This window comes from Somniosus microcephalus, unplaced genomic scaffold (genome assembly GCF_052327205.1).
Source record: "Somniosus microcephalus isolate GS21.2 unplaced genomic scaffold, FLI_Smic_1.0 unresolved_chr1, whole genome shotgun sequence".
In the NCBI taxonomy this organism is placed as follows: Eukaryota; Metazoa; Chordata; class Chondrichthyes; order Squaliformes; family Somniosidae; genus Somniosus; species Somniosus microcephalus.
The window spans coordinates 50,462,274-50,476,655 of record NW_028225179.1 but is presented as its reverse complement, the minus strand read 5'-3'; the positions used below and the strand labels follow the sequence as shown (position 1 = coordinate 50,476,655).

Below are 14,382 nucleotides of genomic sequence, written 5' to 3'. Positions count from 1 at the left end.
AGTGTCTGTGGGAGAACACTTGTGTACGCGTGATCATCGTATCATAAGATTTAATTTAGCAATGGATAGGAGCAAGGAACAATCTAGAGTGGAACTTATAAACTGGAATAGGGCTAACTTCAATGGGAATCGAAAGGGTCCAGCCAGATTAAAATGGAACCAAAGGATGACAGGAAAACTGTAACGGAACAATGGGTGATCTTTAAGGAGGAGATGTTCCAAATACAGGCTAGATACATGCCAACAAGAGGGAAGGGTAAGGGAACCAAAGCAAGGGCTCCTTGGATGACGAGGGAGATAGAGAAGATGATGAAACAAAAACAGAGCGTGTATGATGAATGTCAGGTGAATTCTTCAACGGTGAACCAGACCAAATACAATAAATTGAGAGGGGAAATGAAGATGAAAATAAGATTGGCAAAGAGAGAATATGAGAGTAGAATGGCGGTTAACACAAAAGCGAAACCCTAAATTCTTCTACCGGCATGTAAACAGTAAGCAGTGAGCAAGAGGCAGGGTGGGGCCTATTAGGGACAAAGAAGGTGATATATGCTTAGAGGCGCAGGGCAAGGCTAGAATACTCAATGAGTACTTTGTATCTGTGTTTACTAAGGAGGTGGATGCTGACAAAATATCAGTAGAAGTGGAAAAGGTAGAATCAATGGAAGGGATGAACATTGATAAACAGGATGTACATATAGGCTGGGTATTCTTAGAGTGAATAAGTCGCCTGGTCCAGATGGCCTGCATGCCAGGTGGCTAAAGGAATTGTGGGTGGAGATAGCGGAAGTGCTTGCCATAATTTTACAATCTTCCATGGATGCGGGTGAGGTGCCAGAGGATTGGATATTGGCAAATGTGATAGCATTGATCAAGAAAATGTCTAAGGACAAGCCTAATAACTACAGGCCGGTCAGTTTAAAATCAGTGGTGTGTAAAGCTTTAGAAACAATAATCATGTCTAAAATTAACGGGCAATTGGAGAGGTTTAAGCTAATTAAGGAGAGCCAACACGGATTAGTGAAGGGCAGATCGAGTTTGCGTAATCTAATTGAATTTTTTGATGAAGTAACAGGGAGGATTGATGAAGGGAATGCAATGAATGTTGTCTGCATGGATTTATGGAAGGCGATTGACAAAGTACCACATAGAAGGATAGTTGATAAAATTGAGGCTCGTGGAACAGGTGGATCAGTGGCAGCTTGGAGAAGAAATCGAATTAAGGGCAGAAAAGATCTGCAGTTCTCTTCCATTTTTCTTCTTTTCCTCCATATAACTTTATTCCCTTACCTAACAACACCATGTACATCACAGTCTTGGAAGCAACAATTGACCCCAGCATCCAAAGCCTTTTCGGATAGAGTTCTGGATTTCTAAACCCTTTGAGAGCAAATTTGATTTCGGATTTAATTTCTAAATGGCCCGGCTCTAATTTTGAGGTGATGAACCTTGTCTTTGATTCCCCAACCAGAGGAACTACTTGATCTCTATCTACCCTAATAATCCATTTAACATGTTAAACCGATCACCCCTCAATCTTTTAAACTCAAGTGAACAGTGTAGTGCATGTACCTTTAAGAGAGAACTACTTTTACAGCTCCTGTATATTGTAGTACCGGCAGTGACCACACCTGTATATAAGCCTTGAGCATGCCTCTGTACTCCCAGTCTTGAGACTACCCTACTCCAGTAAACACCTGTTGATTGTTAAGTTACAGCCTCCGTGTAGTTCTTGGGGAAACATCCTATTTAAAGAATCACGGATCTTACAAACAGAAGGCAACTTTATACAATCAATCCTCATAATTGATCGCTGTAAGTGTCGGTGATAATCTACTAACTCTGCACTGTAAAACTCCAAGGCCAATATATCCTTCCTGCCTGCCGTGCCCAGAATAGAACACAATATGTGGTCCGACTAGAACTTTGTAAACTGGAGAATATCATCCTCCTCTTTAGTATATCAGCCGTCTTGAGGTAAAGGCCAACCTGGTTTGGAAAGGGTGCAGAGGAGTGCCACTAGACTAATTCCCAGTATAAAGCAGCTTAGTTGTCAAGATCGGCTGAACGAGTTGCGTGTCGACACTTTACAGAAGCCTAGACTGACCGTTGATCTGATCGATGTTTATAAGATGATGAAGAGTTGATTTTGTTCCAGTTCACAATTTGTTCCAATTAAATGTTTGAGAGAGGACCAGGGGTGACAATTTTAAGTTGCATAAGGCCAGATCTTGATCAGATGTCTGGAGGTGGTTCTTTTCCCAGAGAATAGTGGAACTCTGGAACAATCTGCCGGCTCGGGCAGTGGACGCCGATTCACTGAATTTCTTCAAGCGAGAGCTGGAGCTGTTTCTGGCTGGGGCAGATTCACCTCGGAGAACAGCTCGGTCCTGCGAGGAATACAGGGCCAGTGTGATTTCCTGCAATAATTCCGCTCACCTAGATGGGTCAGAGAGGAATTTCCTGAATAGAAACCGAGATGGAATGGGCACAAGCTGTCTGAAAGGCCGGCTGATGGGGTGTTGGTGGCAGATAATGTCTACACTGGCTGAACGGCTACGGTGCCAGCGGCTCGTTGTTTTTGTTGTGTGATTCGCGCTAAATGGTTTCACTGATTGATGAGTGAGAGGTCTCATGTACAAATCCCGGACAAGCGCAATATGTTCCCATTTGTAGTGAAAAACCATCAGTTTATGGTGCAGCGCAACCCATCTCATCTCGCGCTTGCTGCAACATTTATGTATTAATAGTGACGCACGACTTTAATGCATCATTATTTCGATTCGAGTTCCCAGCAATGTCAGGCTCCATAATCATAATTGATCATAAGCTGCCATTTAGCGATTCTGTTTTGTTTAAATTTAGACTCAAAATGATAAAGTCCTCGTTCGCTCTGGGTTTCAATAGCCTCCCACGTCCGATTCTCCCAGTTATTCACACAGAGATTGTTACCCTGCCATTCCAGGTCAGTAAGCACAGGGATGATGTAGGACGGGACTTGGTGTGAATAATGACGCGGGCAGGCAGGATTACCTCAGTTCTCCGAAGGGTAGAACGTAGAAGGCCGGCTAGGCGTGCATTGGAATAGTCAAGTCTGTTCTGTTCTGTTCTGGGCACCGCACGCAGGAAGGATATATTGCCCTTGGAGTGGTGCAGCGCAGATTTACCAGATTAATACCGAGGCTCACAGGGTTAAATTATGAGGATTAATTTGGCTTCTGTTCTCTTGAATTTAGAAGATGGATGGGTGATCTAATCATGGTGTTTTAAGTGTTAAAAGGTATAATAGTGTACATAGAGTTAAACAAGTTCCTCTGACTGGGGAATCAAGTACAAAGGGGAACAAACTTAAAACAACAGCCGCTCCATTCAAAAGTCAAAACCGAAAGCATCTTTTCACATAAAGGTTTGTAGGAATCGGGAACTCTCTCCCGATAAGTCCGTGGATGCTGAGGGTCAATTGTTGCTTCCAACAATGAGATCGACACGTTGTTATTCGGTAAGGGGATCAAGTTGTACGGAGCAATGGCAGAAAAATGTAGGTGAGGTGCAGATCAGCCATGATCTAATGTAATGTCGGAGCAGGTAGAAGGTTGAAAGGACTACTCCCGCTCTAAGTTCATGAATTCTGTTCTCTTCCTTCTCATATAACTTTACCCTACATTAGCTGTCAGCAGACTGGATCAAGAAATCGTCTTTTCACTCCTTCTATTCTGGAAGGTCGCTTCTCCACCCTTCATTCTCCTCTTCCAGTCCTGGTACAGCCTGAAGCAGAGGAGGTCGAAGTTGTACCAGCTTCAACCAAACACAGCATTACTGCGCAGCAGCCAGCAGAGGGAGCAGGTGGTGCAATGCTGCACAGCGGCCAGAGGAGGGAGCAACAGTACCAGACAAACCTCGATCCTGTAGAACAAACATACACGGGGGGAGATATTTTACCCCTACCCGCTGGGAGTTAAAATCGAAATGTTCAGCCTAGAACGGAGCCATCTGCGACATGGTATTGCAGAGATCTACAAGAAACTACCTCGTGTGGAATACCAAATTACATTGTGGGAGAAATACCAAGAAGAAACAGCCTCAAAAGTGAAAGGGAACTCTTTAGGACTGATTTCAGGAGAATGACCAACACTTAGAATGGGCTCCCGGCAGAGCGGTGGTGGTGAAAGCCCTGGAATGATTTAGGAAAAAACTGGATTAAACAATGAGGTGAAGCCTACGGATGCTCTGGAGGGCTGTATTAGAGTGGGCTGAATGGCCTTCCTCAAGGAGCTTGTGATCATTGCGGGTAGGTGTGAAAACGGTGTCCTTCCCAAGCTCAATCATTATTTATCTTAATGACTGTCTGTATACTGAATAAAACTGAATCAATCATTCTCGTCAATATGTGTACCTCAATCAACATAACAAAAATACCAGATGATCTGGTCATTATCACATTGCTGTTTGTGGGAGTTTGCTGTGAGTAAATTGTCTGCCGCGTTTCCAACATTACAACAGTGATGTACAACAGTACTTCATTGGCTGTAAAGTTCTTTGGCACGTCCGATGGTTGTAAAACGCGCACAATAAATGCAAGTCTTTCGTTCATATATCTACTTAAGTGAGATGAAAATCCAGAAATAACAATAGAAAATGCTGGAAAAACTCAGCAGGTCAGGCCACATCCATGGAGAGAAATTTGAGTTGACGTTTCGGGTCGAACCCTTCTTCAAAACTGGAAAGAAAAGAAAATAGATCGAAGGCAGGGTTGCGATCGGACAAAAGAAGTGAAAGAAACAAAGTAGTAAAAGAGACAATGAAAGGTATTGGAAGCTAGACGAGATGGTGATAGGCTGAGATTAGGTGTGAAGTGTACTGGCACGGCAAGAGATAGCTGCCAGGTGTGAGAGAGAAACAAAAGGAAAGGTCGGGGGGGGGGGAAAGGAGTGGAAAAATTACAAGAAAAATGTAATAGGGGCCGAGGTTATGATCTGAAATTGTTGAACTCGACATTGAGTCTGGAAGGCTGCAAAGTGCCTAATCGGAAGATGAGGTGCTGTTCCTCGAGCTAACGTTGAGCTTCCGTGGAACAATACTTTCAACTTCCAGAAAAAACTCCTTGATAGAAAGTGTAGGCCGGAGAGATTGCCTTTGATCCGGAATATTTGCACTGACCCTCTTCCCAAAGCGCTTCAGATTCACGAGGATTGATTTGAAAACTTCACTTTTATCTTTCCAAATGTTTCAGTGAATTCAAGGTCAACAGTCGAGAGTAAAATGAGGGCTCGTCCGGGATTTGAACCCGGGACCTCTCACATATATTACACTGATTAACCCGAAGCGAGAATCATACCCCTCGACCTGTTTCTTCTTTTCTCCCTCTATATGTAACTCTCTGTCTGTTCCTCTTTCTCTGTCTCTCTCTCTCTGTCCCTATTTCTGCCTCGTATTCTGTTTCTCTCCCTGCTGTCTCGCTCTCTCTCTCTCTCGGTATCTTTCTATCTGACACAGATTCATTCCCTGTCTGTGTGCCTGTCTCTCCATCTCTTTTCTCTATCTATCCATCTCTGCGTGTGTGTGTGCAGCTGTGTTTGAATTTGTGTGTGTGGATCTCTGTACATATGAAAAGGATTAGACCATTCAGCCCCTCCAACATGTTCCACAATTCAATTCGGTCATGGCTGATATGTATCTTAACTCCATTGTTGCCGTAACCTATAATAACCTTGCCTAACAACAATCTATCGATCTTAGTTTTGAAATTTCTCTGCTTTCGCTACTCACTCTGTCAATTTGAATTGCTCCGCAGGCCAGGAAGTTTTTGCAGGGAGAGGTTTTAGATGCTCAGACTGGAAGGAAGTTTAGAGTGGTGTTCCCCAGGGGTCGATAGTAGGACCGCTACTCTTTTTGATGAAGATTAATGAACTTGGGTATAGAGGGCATAATTTCAAATTTTGCAAATAATACGAAAGACGGTAATGTGGTAAACAGTGAAGACGATAGTAACAGACTACAGGAGGACATATACAGACTGGTTAAATGGGCAGACACCAGACAGATGAAATTTAACTCAGAGAAGTGTGAAGTGATATATTTTGGTAGGAAGAATGAGGAGAGGCAAAATGAATAAATGGTACAATTTTAACGTGAACAATGATTTACATTAATCGGCTCCCTCTGGAGATCACTGGCCCTGAAACTGGTCAGAACGCTCTCTCCTGCATTTTATTAACCGCCTCTAAATGGTACAATTTTAAAGTGGATGCAAGAACAGGGAGACATGGGGTGTACGTACACAGATCTGTGAGCTGTCAGGACAGGTTGAGAAGGCTGGTAAAAAAGCACGTGGGACCCTTGGCTTTATTAATAGAGTTCAAAAGCAAGGAAGTTATGCTAAAACTTTAAGAAGACTGGTCGGGCCTCAGCTGGAGTATTTTCTTCAATTCTGGTCACCACACTTTAGGAAGAAAGTCAAGGCCTTGGAGAGAGTGAAGAATAGATTTACTATAATGGTACCGGGGGTGAGGGACTTCATTTATGTGAAGAGACTGGAGAAGCTGGGATTTTTCTCTTTAGCGTAGAGAATGCCAAGTAGAGATTTGATAGTAATGTTCAAAATTTTGAACGATTTTGCTGGAGTTCATCAGGAGAAAAGTTTAAAAAAGCCATATTAAAGGTGATAAAACCTCCCCAGGCACGGATGGGGGGTCGAACCCATGATCTTCGGTTTACGAGACCGACGCCTTACCACTTGGCCACTGCGCCAGCAGTGACGCCCTGGCTAGCGAATTTTGAATCGCTTCAATTAGGTTGAAATAACACAGGCACAAATGGACTAAAATAAAGCAGGATAGTGGAGCAGGCAACTGACCCGCCTCATTTGCATGAATACTTTCATAAAACCTTTCCCAGAAACATTGAATCATACATCACAGAAGGACGCCATTTGGCCCATCGTGCTCTTGAAATCGCTATCCAATTAGTCCCAGCTCTTTCCCCATAACCTGCAAACATTTCCTCTTCAAGTATTTATCCAATTCCTTTTTAAAAGTAACTATTGAATCTGCTTCCACCACCCTTTCAGGCAGAGCATTACAGACCATAACAACTCACAACGTAAAACAAAATCTCCTCATCTCCCCTCTGGTTCTTTTGCCAATGAGGAAAGATTGGATAGGCGGAGTTGATTTTTTGGAACAGAAGAGGCTGATGGGAGACTTAATTGAGGGATATAAAGGTTTGAGGGGCCGAGATAGAGTGGATAGGAACGACCTATTTCCATTAGCGGAGGGGTCAATAACCAGGGGTATGGATTAAAATAATTGGTAGAAGGATGATCTGTGGCTCCATGATCGTACAGTGGTCAGTACTCTGTGTTCTGTTTGCAGCAACCTCGGTTGGAAGCCGAGTCACGGCACAACTTGCTTTACATCTTCTGTCCCTTGCGGCACCTGCTAATAAAGCTCAGAGAATCATCATTATTTATTAAAGGAAGAAATCTGTCTTGTTTGTGGTGAAACCTATTTATTCCTTCAAAACCCCACGCTCTCTCATATACCTGTGCCTTATTCTCCATAATTCACACTCGCCTCTTACAGCTTTTTCTTCCTTCTGCAACCACCAGCCCTTCTTCACTTTCCTCCTTTCACTTTGTCATTTTCCTGCGGTTTTCCCTTAATCTGACATTCACTTTTACCTACTTAGTGTTAGCTGTGGCTCAGTGGGAAGCACACTGGCCTCTGAGGCGAGAAGGCCGTGGGTTCAGATTCCTCCTGCAGAAACTAGAGTATATAAATCCAGGCTTACCCTCCAGTGTAATACTGAGCGAGTGCTGCACTGTCGGAGGTGCCGTCTTTTGGATGTGACGTTAAATCGAGGCCCCGCCTGCTCTGTCAGGTGGACGTTAAAGATCCCATGGCACTATTTCGAAGTAAGAACAGGGGAGTTATTCCCGGTGTCCTGTCCAATATTTATCCCTCAATCAACATAACAAAAACAGATTATCTGGTCATTATCACAATGCTGTTTGTTGGAGCTTGCTGTGCGCAATAGGGCTGCGGCGTTTCCCACATTGCAACAGTGACTACACAGCAAAAGTACTTCATTGGCTGTGAAGCGCTTTGAGACGTCCGGTGGTCGTGAACGGCGCTTTATAAACGTAAGTCTTTCCTTTACTTACGAAGTTAAATTTTCTCTGCTTCCACCGCTGTTCCTGAGGGCACATGTCCCATTCGCACCAATGCACTTTAGTGCCTTGAAACAAGTCGATACATTTAAATCTGTGGGACTGCTCGACAGACAAGCGCTGCAAAAGCGGGGCCGGCCTTTGGAAGGACAGGGGCCCGATTGTTCACGAAATTTCCTTGGGGAATCTTGTGATAGAGTGCCTCTTAACTGAAGAACTGGGTTTTTTTTTCATGCTGGTTGGCGCTTTTCCCAAAACTGTTGAGGTGCGTGTGTGACAGGCAGCGCTACCTCACTGCGATCGAGGGTTTAAGTGTGAAATATTGGCCCGCTGGTGCGGTGCAGTAAGGTCGAAAGCGTTCCGCTTTAATCTTAACAGGTCTGTTGAAATGTGCCATTGAAACAAATAAAGGGTAAGTGAAAAGAGCGCTAGAGGGTGAAAGCCGTGATTACAGGAGGTTGGCCATAATTGAAAGGTTTCTCAATGCCCGTGGTGCGGGATGCTGTGATCTTTATGAAGAGCGGGAGCGGGAATAAAGTTTAACAGAAATAAGATGTACAGACTTGGTGCCAATCAGAAAACTGCGCTGGTCTAAGGTCGATAAAAAGTTTGAAATTAAATTCATTTTCAAACGATAAAGTTAACCCTTTTTTCCAGCTCCCTCATCATTTGCTTTTCCCGTTAATCTTTCAAGCGGTGTAAAGCCCGTGTTGATTGGAGTTCGCTCTCAGCTTCTCCCATCGATGTGAAAATGAAACAGGAGGAGGCGAGGATTGCCCCAAACAGCAGAGCTGGGCACTGACTCTGTTTATATTGCTGCAGGAGATGTTCTCTTCCTCTAAAGATTCCCCTCACCATTAAAAGGCTTGTTATATCTCACAGCCTTTAAATGGACGGTTTTATAACATGTTGGAGAGCCTTCAATCAAACAGATTTTAATAACTCTGCAAAAAGACGAGGTTAGGACTGGAACTGATAAGATATCGATCATAGAGTTAACATCAGAATCAGCCTCATTGTCCAGTGAGGCAGGAAACTGCGAACTAGTTGGAAGGAAATGTAGGATTGAGGAATGGAAGGAAGGAAGGAGATCTCGATTCGATCTTCATTCCATTACAGCTGGGTGAAATATTAGTTTGAGAAAGTAGGAGAATTGTTACCAAACGGAGAGAAAATATTGTCTAACGTGGGGACTGTAACATTTTCAGTTCACGTATCTCCCAACTAGATCAGCAATCCCTCGCCTTAACCTTTCACTAACCTCGATCTACCTTTATTATCCAAAAGGAGTCATTCAAAAGTCCCTTTTATTTCAGTATTTCTGTTTCGAAACGTTAGAAACAATCTTTAATAAAGCCCTCTTTACGGCATGTCCTGTCCGTGCTCCCAGATTAACAATGTGGGAAATGTGGAGCAGGCTTCTGGAAACAAACGGATTTACATATTTACCTCACAGTTTCGGCACATCTGTGACTGAATTCCCGTTTTCATTAATAAAATTGCTGTTTTCTTGCGATATACTGAACACAGGCTCTGCACTGATTTTCTGGCCGTTATTATTTGAAGATGTGTGGAATGTCTCCAGGCCGAGGAAACTGGTTCTATTAAAATGTCTCGCATTAATTGGTGTAAATTCCCTAAGCGAGAATCACAGCCCTAGACCAAAGAGCCGCTGACCCTGCTCTGAGTGTTTAATCTCAGCAATGACGATTTCACTGGTTTGGAAATATGTAATTTGCTACGAATTCATAAAATTGAAAAAAGCCGCAGCGATCATCACAATAAACTAAACCCTGCGATATTTAAGAGGAGTGTAAGATGTTGAGAACAGTATCGAATATTGTGCAGGATAATGAAAATAAACAGCAGGAATATTGTGTTCTACTCCCACATGACACAGATCAGCCTCAACCTCTGCTCCCTGCCCGCCGGCTGCTGAGACCTTGTCTCTAGATTATAAGCAGATTCTAGGTTGGAGATAAATATTCAGCCTAAACACAGCGGGTGGATCCAAATATATAAAGCAGTTATTTTAGACCAGAGACCTCGTTACAAGTTATATATTGCTCAAAGGCATCAATGTATGAATATGACATTAAATGTGTTTAACTATAGTGGGGGAATTTAAAGCAGATTCGGAGCCAGTGGCTTCCAACGTGATCTTACCTGTGGTTCTCTTGCCTCTCTCTCCCCTTCCTCCCACACCCTGCAGGTGTTTATACCTTGTTTTAAATCTGCTGCTTGCTGGGCCAGTGCATTCCACAGTCTCACAACCCTTTCTACAAATACCCTTTCACTGCTTGACTTCTCTGTTTATTAGTTATGAATCACCTTGAGGTGCAATAGTAGTTTTTGTGATGTCAAATTAAAAGGCGGCCTTTTGGAAACTCGTTGGGGTCAAAGCTTCTTTTTGCATAGAATTGTACCTAAATCATTCAAGATGGAATATTGTATTTGCTGCATCACAATAAACAATATCTTGTTATGAATGTTAGCTCATTCGTTCCCCAGTGTCAGAGGAAGAATTGTCTGATCCCCTCATTTATTTAATGTAAGACACAAACACAGGTATTCCTTAAGAATCAACTCACAGATTGACACTGAGATAAACACAGTGAGAGATACAGACAGCATCGGGACACAAGGTGGACAAGAGAGATGGATAAATACAGAACGGCCTCATACTCCAGCAGTCAGTGACCGGTAGGTGATAGATAACAGTGAATGGCAGCGAGTAGCGGCGGCGTAATTTGGCTCTGTGGCTTGGCTGGTCAAAGCTCCTGTTTTAGTAAAGAGGAGGTCTTGGGTTCGACTCCCAGCTGGGCCTTTTTTTTTTCTTTATGACTCTCCAGGGGTGAGTTTCTTCTCGTGTGAAAGGGCTACAATCCTTTTAAATGTGATTGCGGCTGCATTAGTTCCCATTCTGGATAAAGGCTCCAGTCGCTGTGGGACATGGGTCAAATTCCACCGCTGTCAGAATTTCTGGTGGTGCTGATTTTGGACTTCTCCAAAAATCCATCTTCTCTAAGCGGTGCCGTGCATTACTTTGCTGTGGACAGAGCAGAAGAACAGCAGCTAGTGTGTGGCGCCGTGATCATATTGTGGTCAGTGCTCTGCGGTTGTACCCGCAGCAACCTCGGTTGGAATCCCAGTCACGGTATAACTCGCTTTATATATTCTGTTCTCTGTGGCCACTGCTGATAGAACGCAACAAGTAATCAATCATTACTACATGAAACAAATATTATTTGTTGGCGGTGAAAACCTATTTACTCCTTCAAAACCCCACGCTCTCACATGCCTGAGCTTAATGCTCCATATTTCAAACCCAACTCTTCTCCCAGCTTTTTTTTCCTTCCACAATCAATAGCCTCCTTTTCCGTCCTCCTTCCATTTCTTTACCACTTTCCTGAGGTACTACATTAATCTAACATTCACTTTCAACTACTTAACTTCAGCAAATGTAAGTTTGCTCTGCGACAATCGTTGTTCCTGGGGGGACATGTCCCATTCGCACCAATCTCAATTGGTGCTTTGAAACCAGTCAATACATTCAGACCTGCGGAACCGCTCGACAGACAAGCATTGCGAAAGCAGGGCCGGCCTTCGGAAGCAAAATAGTTGGATTGCACACGGAATATCCTTGGCCTAATGGATAAAGCGTCTGATTTCGCTGCTGATCGTATTCGGGATTGTTGTCAGTCACGGATCATTCTGTGTCTATTTAAAATGGGTGAGCTCACAGTCCCCGATCATTCTGTGTGTTAGTCTTTTGTAAAGAAACGCGATTTCAGCTGCAACGACCGAGTTGTTAAGTAGTTGTGTTAGAAGTTGCATTGGGTTTACTCTGCGCAGCTGCGAACCCAGCTCGCTTAATTCGAAATATATCTATCTTTTCCTAAATCCACTCCTTTATATCAGTTGTTGCGCTGGATTTGCTCACAATCCTCCCCACAACTTCTTGACGACGGCAAACGTTTTCTTCTCTGTTTTGAATTTGACATCAAACCGACCATTTCTGACAGGACCTAACTTGAAGTAACGGAAGGTCTTTTGCTTACAGTAGCTGATTGTACATTTTCAACATTGTAGATCTGGGTGCACGGGCAGGACAAGTGGTGAACAGGACTTTCTTGCAGATTAGTTCTGTTCGGATACAAAAAGTAGTAAATGGAATAGCTGAGTTGAATGGGAACGAGAGACGAGGTGGCCGAGTGGTTAAGGCGATGGACTGCTAATCCATTGTGCTCTGCACGCGTGGGTTCGAATCCCATCCTCGTCGTTTATGTGAAATTTTTGACGCTTCGGTTCTTTTCACATTCACCTTTAACGTCATGTCCAAATTCACCTTTTGCTCCCAAGCCTGCTTCATTTACCTTCTGTCATGTCTCAAGTAACCAATATACACTTTAAAGGGAAAACACTTGTAGGTCTATGGAGACTGGGACTGATTAGAGACAACGCACTTCAATAGCGTCAGAATCTGAGATTCCAATGCTTAATGAGTTTCACAGTTATATGTCGGCGGCTCGTTGGTCGCAGCTAAATGGCTATAGGTCCCAGGTTCAAATCCTGGACGAGCCCCACTGGGTTTTAGTCAAAACTTATGCTTCTTACAGCCGATCGACATTGTAGAAAACATAAATACTTCCCATTAAAAACATGTGAATTCGCGTCGTTTTTCCCCTATCTTTCGAAATCCCAGAGCTTCACAGGAGCAACTGAGTAAAGTTAAAGAGTCCGGTTCTGTGTTTCATTGGGCATCTTACACCCGTGTTCGATTCTGGCCAGTGCAGGACCTTTACATTTTACTTTCTGCACCAATGAGTTCGCCTGAATTGGGATAAACTAACATTCAGTGTCAATCTTCTTGAAACACCCTCTGCCCTGAATATTAGTCAGTGCTGCTTTGTCTAGCGCTGACATGATGTGAGAAGCTGGCTTTTGAATTGGTCCCACGGGTGCCGAATTCAAAACACCATGCAACCCACCTCAAACAGCAAAATATTACCGCAGCTTCGGGCTCTAACCACCTTTAACCAAATCCTTCCTCCCAATCCTTCTTCTTTCTCGCTCGGGGCTTAGCGTCTCCCTCCTTGTGGAAGCTCGGAGCTGTTTTCCTGAGGTTTGTCCCACGGATGTGATGGAATGGATTTACCTTCCTTAACTCAAATTATTATTCTTTTCTTTGAAAGCAGAATGAGGGAAAGTTTGATATAAATGTATTTTTTCTACTGCGTTTCATGAAACTTCTTTAATTTAAAATGATTGACCGAAATACTTCAGAAAGAATTCCAGCATCCGCAGTATTTCGCTTTTGCATTTTAGTAAAAAGCTCAACCCTTGCATTGGCCAGGGGGTTGAACCCGTTTTTTCCACAATACAGGCGCGCATTTTGCCCCTGAACCACCAACGCTTACCGGATTTGAAACTTTAATTGTTCAGTCACATTCTTGTGTCTGATAATGAAAGGATAAAAAACAGTGCAAAATACTACAGTGTCTGGAAATGAAATTATTCAGAAAATGGTGTAAACACTCCGCAGGTCCGGGATCAACTGTGGAGTGGGAAACACCGGGTTAACGTTTCAGGTCGATGAGCTCTACTTAGATCGAAGGTTTACACCAATCATTTCAAAATAATGCTGGTAATTTTATTTAAATTGATATTTCCATGCTCTGGTCAGCGTGATTTCCAGATACGGTGTTATTTTGTTGCTTAATATCACAAATTATACAACAAAGCTGGGAGTCCACGCCAGAAACGTCTGTTTATAAACAAGCACTTTAACCAAGTAACCCACGGAGCCAAAGCATTTTCCCTGGGTTACAGGTATTGCCGGTCCCTTTGGTATCGCTTATCATTGATTCTCCATCTATGAGTTGGCTCTGAATCCGTGAGCTTGTGCTGATTTGTGGGTGAGCGGCAGACTTGAAGAGATGTCCTGCTCGCTCTCCCAGATTGACAATGTGGAAAATGTGGAGCAGGCTTCTGTAAACAAACGGATTTACATATTTACCTCACAGTTTCCGCATATCTGGGACTGAATTCCCGCTTTTTATAATAAAATCGCGGGTTTCTTGTTATATACTAGACACAGGCTCTGCACAGTATTTTTGGGCAGTTATTATTTCAAGACTTCTGCAGTGTCGCCAAGCTGAGGGAATTGGTGATGTTTGACCAAAAAGCAAGAAACTCGTCCGGGATCTATCGAA

At 43.4% G+C, this 14,382-nt stretch overlaps 2 non-coding genes across 2 annotated transcripts; one reads left to right on the top strand and one right to left on the bottom strand.

Annotated features, from left to right (window-relative positions):
* Nucleotides 1-6,674: 6,674 nt before the first annotated feature.
* On the bottom strand, nt 6,675-6,747 carry trnat-cgu (transfer RNA threonine (anticodon CGU)). Its single transcript has one exon. It is a non-coding gene; the product is annotated as a tRNA-Thr (tRNA).
* A 5,620-nt stretch (nt 6,748-12,367) lies between these two features.
* trnas-gcu (transfer RNA serine (anticodon GCU)) lies at nt 12,368-12,449 on the top strand. Its single transcript has one exon. It is a non-coding gene; the product is annotated as a tRNA-Ser (tRNA).
* Nucleotides 12,450-14,382: the final 1,933 nt, after the last annotated feature.